At 42.8% G+C, this 11,631-nt stretch overlaps 1 protein-coding gene across 1 annotated transcript in view; it reads left to right on the top strand.

Annotated features, from left to right (window-relative positions):
* Ptpre (protein tyrosine phosphatase, receptor type E) overlaps positions 1–11,631 on the top strand; it is a 173,391-nt gene that overhangs the window by 60,545 nt on the left and 101,215 nt on the right. Inside the window, exon 2 of the mRNA XM_004625577.3 lies at positions 1,579–1,601. The gene's annotated coding sequence lies outside the window, so the exon portion shown is untranslated. The remainder of the gene's footprint in view (positions 1–1,578; positions 1,602–11,631) is intronic.

The raw sequence follows: 11,631 nt of genomic DNA, 5'->3' as shown, positions 1-11,631 counted from the left end.
ATATATATATAGTATCCTGTTATCTAGACTTACATATTAGTCTTGGTAACACTTATAAATTCTTTGGCTTATCTATAGACTATGACATCATTTGAAAATAAAAGCTTTATTCTTTTGTCTAAGTCCTTCATAGTTTATTTCTTCCTCTTGCCATATCGCACCGAAGAAGATTTCCAGCCCAACATTAGATATGAGCAGTGGGAGCAGACGTCTGTGCTCCATCCTGGGGGAGTAGCACTTGGCACTCACCGTCATGAGCAGTGTTGGCTACTGATTTATCCAAATAGATTTGAAAACCCCTTGGTAACCAGAGCCATTGCTCCCGAGTCTTTGGCTTTGAACCTACATCAAGAGTCAACTGTTTTAATTTATAACAATACAACGGTTTATAACACCGTGTTATAATTTTGTACTGCAAATCTTTATTGTATTTAGTTGAGCATAGCCTTGCCAGGACCAAGAGAACATGTAGTCTCTTTTGGTGGAAAACACCATGTACTCTGCATTACCTATTTTAGAAGAGTGACAATCAGAACATGATTCCATCCTTTCAACAGCATAAGCACAGTCACGATGGAGCACAGTTTCTGCCCACAGAGGAATGGCAGCCTACTGGCCCTCATCTGAGACTGCCGTAATGGCCACTCACGGAAGAGCATGAGAGCTAGGAACCTCCATGGAGAAATGGATAAACAAAATGTGGTCATAAAAAATCATTTGCCCATAAAGTACTAGAACATTCAACAGTATGGATGGGCCTCAAGACCATTTTGCTTAAAAATAAGAGAGAAGACATTATAGTTAGTTCAAGAAACCCGTTGTATTAGACCACATATATCGTATGACCCCATTTATATCAAATGTCCAGAATGAGGAAATCCACAGGGACAGCAAGTAGGTTAGTGGTTTCCAGGGAGTCATTAGCGGTTGGGACTCAGGTGCTAATGAGCTCATAGGTATGGGGTTTGTTTTTGGATGGTGAAAATGTAATTGCAATGTTACGTTATTGTTGTGATTGTGATCTTTGTGAATATATTAAAAATCATTGAATTCCATACTTTAGACAGGTGGATTTCACAGTGTGTAAATTATATCTTAATAAGACCGTTTAAGTAAGAGAACATGAGAGCTAAATGAATGGCCAGGTTCGATAACTATGACATTGGGGAAGTTGGGGGTGGGAAACTCTCCCCAGCCAGGTTTCAAAAGGCCACCTCCAAGGAGGCTGAGCCGAGGGGACTGTCTCAGAGGAAGCAAACTGTGGGCCATGTTAAGAGCTGCAGACTGCTCGGGAGTCCTGGGGGAAGACACCAGAGCACTTCAGGGCTAGGCCAGCGATCACACTCCATCATCCACCGACAACCAGAGATCACTGCAGGGGTGGGGTAGGACGCTGTTGAAAGCTGATGATTGCAGCCAAAAGAAGTTGCTGTCAAGATAAAAACTGCCCCAGAAGATTCTGAACAATGAAGTGAAAGTGAGCATGTGCAAGGTGTGCTACTGACACAAGAGTAGCTGCCATCAGCCACTAATACCTACCGATAAAACACTAACTGTGTTCTCCTCTTTCCTTTGCAGACTATAGCCATTGATCTACCTTGGTGAGTACAAACCTTTTCATTTTTTTCTGATGTATAGTTAACTGTCTAATAAAGCTCATGTGGACTATCATTGTTAGAGAAGGCTAATCTCAAGGGGAAAAAAGAAGCCCTATGGTCAGCGGTGACATTTAGATTTTATAGTTCAGCCTGCATGAGCAGGCTCATGTCACCTTTTTTGTTATATTTTTTTTCAAAAATTTGGCTCAGCTGCTCTGTATCCTGAAATGTATTACTGAGAACACAGTTTGCACGTGTTTTCCTCTCTCTGATTTGTCGCTGCCTTTAAAAGGGTCTCCCTTATCTTAGGGATGCACACTGGGTGCCTATGAGGGCCCATGGTGGCACGTAATTGCATGGATGGTGATTGCTTTTTAAATTGATTGGTTAAGCAAAACACTACTGAAAAGGAGATTCCTGGACTACACTCTTAGCAGAAACCAGTTTGTGTCATATGTTCCACACCTCTTAGGGTTCAGGCAACAACAAAATTCCATGGTTTTGATATCCTTAGAAAAAGAAAACTTTAAACACAGTAACTGCCTTGTGATTTACTTAACCAATGTAATTTAAGTTTCCTAGAGACAACAAGGGAATCGAGAGCTTTTGAAGTAGCTGTAGCCTGTGTTCAGGCAGCCCATGAAACACGCTACACACGCTCTGCCTTTAGCACCACAATACTGGCAGCTACATCTTACTCCCTAATTGTATAACCTTGTTTGAAACGCTTTATCTGTGTTCTACAATTATTTTACGGTCATTGGATCAGTTCTTTTGCCCCGGTTGGCCCTTTTCTTTAGATAGAGACCCTTAGTAGCACTATTTCATCTGATCACAAATATTTATGGCTGTTCCTGGCGTGACAGAAGGTATCAGGGTCGCATGGCTGTCTAGCCATAAGGAATGTAAAATGTAATTAACAATTTGTGGAGGTAATAAAGAAGAAAGACTCTACTTGCTGCCTACCAAACTGATTTTGCTAACCATATTCTGTGTTGAAAGTTACATATGCTGAATAGCTACTAGAGTGCATGTCAGTGGTGAGATTAAAGAGGAAGACTTTATTAAAGAAATAACATTTTAGGGATACAGAATTAATTGCAAGAAGGCTGCCACTCTTTCTTGCCTCTGAATTCTAAGCAGAAGTGTTGACTTGTTTATATTGGCTCAAATACAAATTAAATATGATGCCATTCAAAAGAAGTAGTTTTGAGTGATTTATGAATGGGCTTACAATGTTGGAATGAAATGAGGGTCCAACCCCACAGATTCATCTCCTTCTAACTCATGGGAGATGGACTCTGGTTTGTTTCAAGTGTGTGCCTCCTGCACTCATTGATTCTCCATCCAGGGCTGGCTCCTCCTCAGTCATCTTGCCTTCTGCCCATCTCAGGATTTCCCAGCCTCTTGGTCAACTGACCTTCTGCTACTCAGTGATTCAGCAGTTCTCAAGCTGAATTACCTGGTGACAGCTGTTTGCTGGGCTTTTTTGGCCTCCTGAGTATGATCTCAGGCCCAGCAAGAGATTCAGAAGTCAGTGCCTGTCCAGAGGTGATGCGTCTTTCATCCAGGAACCTGTTGCTTACACCTTCTTGCTCACATCCTGGCTGTACAGTAGCCAAAGTAGCCCCCAGCACTTGTCCTCCTCCAGGCCACATCTGTCACCTCCATTTCAGTTCTTTGGAAAACTGCTGAGTTCCTGGGTGAAAAGTGCTTGCAATTTCAGAAATCTTCTTTGGTATTTGAAACACAGCCGTCCTGTCCTTGCTCCTCATCTACCACCTGCGTTTGTAGTCTGCCCAGTGGCTCCAGGATAGATGCTTGGGTTAGCCTTTTAGCCTGTTGCATTTTCATTACTGAACACTTGAAACTTAGTGTAGAACTTCAGGATTTCAAATGATAGAAGTAAATTTACTTTTAACTTGTAGGATTTGAAGCTTGCTTTTCTGCCAGTTAGAAATTGGACTGGGGAGATAGCTCAGCAGTCTAAGTGTCTACCTAGCAAGCGCAAGGACCTGGGTTTGATCCCAAATACTGCATGCTCTGCCTACACCAGAACCCTGGGCATGCCATGACAGCCCCAGAGCACTGGGCCTGGTGGCATATGCCTATAATCCCAGTGGTGGGGAGGCTGATACAGGAGGATCATAGTGAGTTGGAGCTGCCTAGTGAGACTCCATACCTAATAGATAAATAAAGTATTTTTTTAATTGTTAAAAAAAAAGAAGAAAAAAATGTAGGTCCACTTTAAGCAGGGCAGGTAAACTCCCTGAGGTTGGTGGCTGTCACAAACCACCATCCACATCCAGTACACTGACTGCAGGAGAGCCCAGTAGACCCTTGCCAAATGGACACATGAGCCAAAGGGGCCCCTTTTGGTCCTCTCTCTGCCTCTTTGTAGGATAATGGTGAATTTAAATGAGCTGCCCCACAGTCAGCCCTTAGTAAATGCCAGCTACTGTCATCGCTGCTCTTCTTACCACTAACATCATTACTGAATTAAGGCAACTGTTTTCAGCTTTTAAAGAAAGCATTTAACTGGGCTACACTGTGTGCATTAGTACCATAGCGGCAATAATCCCTTTACTAGCAATAATCCTTAACTTTTCATTTAAAAAATCTCTATGTTAATACTTGGCTTTCAGAAAAAGGACTCAATATTTTCCCCTATTGAACTGGATTTCAAGGAATCCATTTAGCGAGCCATCCTTCCCTAGGTCTTCTTTCTCTTTCTTGTAGCTAGCAATAGACTTACGGAAGTAATGTCATGGCCGAAGGTGACCAAAATTCTTTCAACGGAAGAATGTTTGCAACCCAGTGGGTTTCAGTGTCTTAGTTTTTAATGCAATGGAATTTAAGAATTAAGAATTTATGGATAACACATAATTCAGGCTTATATACTTTCTCCAGACTCTTTAAGGACTTATATTTTTATACCACAGGGCATGCACTATGAAGTAAAATTAAAGGACATTGTAACTTGACTATTTCGCTTTGGTTCATAGAGATACCAAAGGAATAAAAGACCACTAAATTAAAGTGCTCACCGGGGAGATGGCTCAGTGGAATAAGCGCTTCCCTGGCAAGCGCAAGGGCCTGAGTTCAATCCCCAGTTCAGCAAAAAAAATAAAAATAAAAATAAAAAATAAGGTTCTAAATTAAAGTGCTCATAGTAAGTGACAGAGAATTTTAATTTTAAGATGTACTTAGGCTAAGTCATACCGAAGCTCGCTGTTCCTCAATGATTTAATGCCTCCTGCTAAACATGTGACTTTTCTGTACCAAGTCATTTTTCTTAGTGTTGGTATGACTGGGCACTATGGCAAAAAAAAAAAAAAAGTAATTTTTATAGTAAGGTTGTAATAGGGCAGATGAGTACCCTGAGGTGGCTCTGAGTTTATAGCAGTTAGAGTGACTGGTTTCAGCTGGTGGAACAGAAACTATCTCTTCTGCTTGCCTCTAGACTACAGAAAGACATAGGAAAGCTGATGAGAATGTTCTAAGGGTGGCCCCTGACTCTCTCCTTTGTTTACACTTGGAATTCCTGTCAGTGCCCAGGAATCCCCTTCTCCAACAGTGTTTCTCCCAATAATAAGAAGGCTCTCCCGCTGCAGTGTGCAACCGGAAGCTGTTAACAGGTGGGATTAGGGTGCCCACAAAGTACTCCCTCAATAGTTTCCATTGCCCAGCCCCCGCTAAAAGGCTCAGAGATCTTCCAAGAAGTGCCTGAGAAGAATCTAGTAGGTAATCCTTTGTCACACAGCACACTAATTAGTCACTGTTTCCACTTAGCGGAAACTCAGGAACTCAGGAAAAACAGGAACACAGCTTTCCCATATAAACTCGCTCCTCCCCGGGCTTGCAGCAGATCCAGTTCAGAGCTGGAATTCTTCTGGAAATCCTTTTTCAGACAACAGAGAAACATGGATTCTCCAAGGCCAGGATGCCTCCCCACAGCCGTCCCAGTAGAACAAGAGGTAAAGGGGAACCGCAGGGGAGGTTTTCTTGTCACTTTAGATTTATAGTGTGCTTACTTGGATTTTAACGCAGTGGAATTGTATGAAACTATACAAGACGAAAATCAGATTAAAGAACATTATCAAGAAGCTTTCGTTAAATGAAAATTTGGCAAGTACCTTTCTTAGCATCATCCAACTCCACTCAGGAAATCTGGGTTTATGTTTCAGGAAGCCATTTCTAATCCAGCACAGCTCAGCCAGTAGTGCACTGGGGATGGCAGAGAGGATGTCTGTTTGGGCCTCTCGGGTTGTCCAATGGCCAAGAATCAAAGGCGAGATTGACCTTTCCAGAAAAACAACCCCTAACTATTGTGGAGGCCCCAGGGTGGCAGTGACTCATGAAAACCCACCCACTGTAAGTTGGATATTTCCTCCTTTAATAAGGAAAGCCACCCTCTTGATTTTCCATCACAAGTGGCTTTGGCAAGTGGCATTTTAGTTAAAAGAGACATAGTGGTAAAGAGTAAGACATGGAGAACAGGATAGTAAGCAGCTCTGTGAAGAGTTTGTCTTGGAGCCCCAAGGCCTGGCTAGCATGCCGAGCAAGCTCTCCCGTCTATGGCATTCACATTGCAGACACTGGTGGCCTTGGCAGCTACAGACTGGCACCAGCTGCCTAAGGGTGGCATCACTCACATGGGAGGGATAAAGACAAGACATGTATAGGTCCTTGTCCTCTTGGGTGTACGAGCTACATGGTGATGTCTCAGATCTACTGGGCCACTGCATCAAGGAATAAGGTCAAATGTCAAATGCAAGAACAGGGAATAATCTCCCTGAGAGAGGAACTTGCCCTCAATAGCAGGCCTGTCTATGGAGAAGCATCCCCAGGGGTGGGGACATGGGGCAACAGAAGATTAAATGCCATCTCTTCATTGATCCCGATCTAACTAAATGACTTTTAAAAACTTATTGTGAGGTGGCCTGGAAAATCTTAGTATGAGGCAAAATTTAGTATAAAGTGTTTAAAAATGTTAGGAACAGGGGCTGGTGAGATGGCTCAGTGGTCTGAAGCACCTACTTAGAACAAGCTTAACAAAGCACAGGGACTGCTGTTCAATCCCCAACACCACATGCCAGCCAGCCCGGCACAGGGGTGGGCTGAGCTGGCCACACACACACACCCACACACAAATAAATAAATAAATAAAATTTTAAAAAAATGTTAGGAACAGAAGGATTTCTATGGAATTGCTGAACAAAATGGTGTCGCATAATAGATTCTCTAAATAGCTTTTCTCCTTCTTAAATAGACATATGCATAAGCAAATGACAAATATTAGATTTATGTTATTTCAGATGAGGATTGATTGAATTTCAACAACTTTTTAAAAATATGTTAGTGGTATTTAACTGATTCCAAACAACTCTACCAAGACTGATCTATTATCAGAAATAGTTTAAACTGAATATTCAAAGTATGTGTGTGCATGCATGTGTGTATTAAATTAGAGCTACTTTGTGGATGCTGAAAGATGAATTTTTGAGACGTTATCATGGGTAGAAATTATTACTGGGAAACCAAGACTTTATGTACTTCCCGTTTTCCAGCTAATTTAAATTTCTGATGTTTAAAACATAAATTGCAAGTATGATAAAGCGCGTGCAAGTATGATACAGCACACTCTATAGCTTATAATGCATGCTCAATTCATTACCTCATTTAGGCCTTTAAAAAAAGCTGGAATTAATAATCTAGGTATATCTTGTCATCTCCACCATCTGATAAATGAAGAAACAGAGACATAAGCAGGCTGGAGGAGCGAACTGACAGGATAGGAGGGATATATAGATATATATATATTGGATTTATGTTATTTCAGATGAGGATTATATATCACCATGTATATGTATATGTCACCTCATTTTATATATATATATATATATATATATATATATGTAGAGAGAGACAGAGACAGAGAAAGACAGAGATATCCACGTATATATATGTAAATGTATATATGGATACATATTGCACTTGGACATGAAATAAATGTACACCATCTCTGAGAGCAGATCAATCTTGGAGAGTTTTCTGAAACTCATTCAATGCCATCATCAACAACCCTCGTGTTCCTTCCAACTCGAGCCCTGTCCCTTTCAAAGTTGACCACAATGTATGTCCTATAACCATCACCAAAGCTGAGGCTCAGGCCTGCCAAGACAAACAAACAAACAAACAAACCCATTATGGAAAATGCCATCTCACAGTTATGAAACCAACAGAGCCTATTAATGTGTGAGTACACATCCTGTGGATTCTCAAATAGCTTGCAGGTAGACAAGTACGTTTTGGAACAACTTCATGATCATTTGCACTGATTTTGGATGGGGTTTCGGACCATTTCCACATGTTATCTGCTGACCAAATTCACTTCTAACCTCCTTTCACACACTTGTCAGATTTCCTTCCAGCATGGTGAGTGGTTGATTCATCCCCTCACCCAGCATTTATCGGGGTCTCCTATGGGCTCATAGTTATACAAGGTCTTGAGAAATGAAAAGGTGGCTGTGGCTCTAGGAAATGTGGAGTAGAATGCTAATATTCCTTTCTTTCTTTTTTTTTTTCCTTGTATTTTTGGGAAGGGTCTACAGGGTATTCAGGGTCTCACTATTAGCTTGGACTGTAGTGATCTGCCTGTTTACAGCCTCCCAGGAGCTAGGATTTCAGGTGCGTGCCACCCCTCCCAGTCTAAAAGCTAATATTCAAATCCAGCATAAATGTGTTTTATACAGGAGCTTAGCAAAGGCCTGGATGGGAATATTCTGATTCTAGAAAGCTGAATGACTTAGACTTGTCAATGCCTCACCCTGAGTCACTCCTCCTTTGTCTAAAAATAAAGGGCTGGGTGTGAATTTTTAGAGGTCTCCTTAAAACACAAAGTTCTATGACTATGCCGAACGGTGATGCTTATCTGATTTGGGAGCTCATGACAGAAATCCCCAGAAATCAGTGGCTGCTGTGTGTCATCCGTGCCTGCTGACAGCAGGGTGCACCCCTTCCCTTCCTGGATGAGGTCATACATATTTGATAATCTTCGATCGGCAATCAGCAGCTGTCCTGTGCCACGCACTTTCCCTTCACCCTCATCTGCCTTTGCTCTCTACTGCTTCCCAAAACAAGCAGGAATATTTAGAAGAGAGTTTTATCCGTGGAAAAATGTATGTAAAAAAGTCCTTTTCTTTCCATAGTGTTGCTTATTGGCAGGAAGTAAACACTGTAGAGCTGTAGCTCCACGGATTTTGATTACACACCTCGCACAGGAACAGGAGCTAACAAAACAAAGGTAGTTTCCTCCCTGTTCTGAGAGTCTTTCTGGCAAATAGTTCTGGGACAGGAGCCACGTGATGGTTTATTTTAGTTGCAGGTGTGGTTCACTTGAACACCAATTAGTCGATGGGAACCCCCTCTTGGGGGAGTTCTCCGTAGGAGTCAGACTGGAAAGTGTATGTCACTGGGATAGGGTTAGAGGTCCCAAATGCGCGCTGCTGCAGCAAGATCACGTTGGGAAGAATCATCATTTTCCAAACCTATTTTTGGCTTCTTTCCAATGTGAAGGCAGCACTGACATTCTGTTTTACTGTTTCCTGTTGTGGGCGGATTGATTTAATTTTTAATGAGTGATTCACTGCCCATGGCTGTGTGTTTTCCTCCTGTTGCTCTGAGACTTAAGTCATGTTTCCTTTAAAACATTGTTTTTGATATAAACTCAGTAATGTGGCACTCAGTGTTGGAAACAAAGGGACACAGTCATATCCCTTATGAAGTGGCATTTAACCTGCCACAAAGTTCCTTAGGAAGTGGCAGTTGTGTGACCACAATACCCTCCACAAAAGTGGTGATCTCCTTCACTCCAAGTGGCCTTTGTGTTGAGCTCTGGCAGCCCCATCTGGTCCATGAGGATTATAAATAAAACCATCTAAAAGTGTCCAGAGGCAGGAGGAAAGGTGTATATCATGGGAGAAGCCAAAAGGGAAGAGCAGTATTTATGGATTCGGTCATGGTGAAATAAGAGCTGGAGGAGCAGAGGACAAGCTGTTGAGGTCAGGAGCCCAGGACTCCGGGCTAGCTCACTGTGTGGCTGTCATCAAGTCACCAGCTTCTAGGGTGTCAGACTCCTCCGCTACCCAGGGGGTACCTGGAGCCTCCTCTGCAAGACTCTGAAACTCTCCGCATCCACAAGGGGGCCCTGGAGGAAACAGAGAGTTCTAGCACAAAATTAATTGTTCAAAAAATAGTCTAAGCTAGCCTGAGGACACTAAAAAATACCTAGGTGTTACTTTCTTCTTGAGATGGTCTTCCTCTTTTTCTTTTTTCTTTTTTTGTCCTTGATGCTAGGGCTAGAAGCCAGGCCCTAATGTGTGTCAGGCAAGCGTCGATCCCTGAGCCACATCTCCAGCTCCAAAACAACCTGCTCTCGTCAGTCCTGGGCTCAGGGCTTGCTCTTGGTGGGCAGCCATGCAGCAGGGCACCTTGTGTGGGGCTGGCTGCTCACCAGCTGTCCCAGGTAAGTGACCTCAGAGCTCTAGTAGCCAGGTAGCAGGCCTGCCTGGGGCATCAACCTCCATTGTTCCCTGTGCGGATGGGCCCTCATCCGAGACCCAGTGCCAGGTTGTCAGATAGCCGAACACTGAATCAGAAACCCAAATACCTCCCCCCAGAACCCGGGTACCATGTCTGAAACATGTCAGAAGTCCAAGTTTGTGCTGAGAAAATCAAGTGCCATATAATCAGCTGGGATATCTCTTTAAAAACCAAGTATCTGGTCAAAAACAAAAAACCTACTACTCTAGGCATTTGTCAAAATGATGATTTAGGAATTGTTCTTTTTTTACCAAAACAGGTTGACCTGACCCCTTTCTGATCTTAAAGATAAAAATGTTATTGTGAGGGCAGGCCAGATAGCTCAGTGGATTTAGGCAGACACAAGGGCCAGGGGTTTGATCCCTGCCCTGCCCTGTCAGCCATGCCGCAGGGTACGCTGACACTGCAACTGAGACTAGGCGTGGTGGTGTGTGCCTGTAATCCCAGCGCTTAGGAGGCTGAATAACAGGAAGGTTCACTACAAATCTGATCTGTGTAGTGAGACCCTGTAAGTCCTATACTAAATACATTTTTTTAAAAAAGGTATTGCTTTATTTCAGCTGGGTTGTACCGTGTTTTTATGACAGTGACTGCTGTTACATACAGTAGCGTTCTAGGAAATTTGGAAAGTAGCCACAGAACCCAGCGGCCTGATTGAATATAAGCAGAAGACTCTGAAATGTTTAATTCAGATTCTGTGGAAGACAGACAGCCATTGCCAAGAAGTGCTACTGATCAAGCGTTGCTCCCCTCAGACTCTTAAATTCGAAGTAAATGATTTTCTTCAAGGACGTGGCTAAAAGAGAATGAAATTCTAATCCTGAGATGTGAAAAGTCAAACTTACAGGAGGAGCTGCTGCTACTGATACGGGGACCAAATGAAACTCCCGACCTGAGAGGTACCTGGGATGAGCTCGTGTTCCCTAAAACTGAAGAATGAATTTTAAGAACAGACAAAAGTTTTGAGCAGAAAATATTTACTGGGGGAAAGAAAGCTCCTGTCTGAGAGAGGGACAGGAGGGGGGCCCTAGTGGGTTGTCCCCAGAAAGCGATTTCTTTCAGAGACTTTAATAGAGTAAAACTGTGTGATGAGGCGGGTCTAAGGTGGAGAACATAGAAACTCGCTTAGGTGGGCATGAGGTGGGACAAAACTACGGTCCACCAATAAGATTACAAGTACCATTGCTCAGGTAAAATTGATAAAATCCAGTATCAAATGAAGCAAGTCACATAGCAAGCGGCATGGGACAGGGTTGCTTCCTGTTGGGGGCTGGGTTAGTGACTCATCTGGGCTCTTTCAAGGTGATTGATACTTATTTAGAATATCAATCCCTGCTGCCCATCCCTAGGGAAGTATGTAGCTGCATTAGTTTCCTCTTTGGTCTTGAGGTCTGGCCCATAAGAGAGTGTCTGTCTCTTCCAAGTTGCA

Source organism: Octodon degus, unplaced genomic scaffold (genome assembly GCF_000260255.1).
Source record: "Octodon degus isolate 3935 unplaced genomic scaffold, OctDeg1.0 scaffold00010, whole genome shotgun sequence".
Classification (NCBI taxonomy): Eukaryota; Metazoa; Chordata; class Mammalia; order Rodentia; family Octodontidae; genus Octodon; species Octodon degus.
This window is presented reverse-complemented; position numbering and strand designations above follow the sequence as displayed.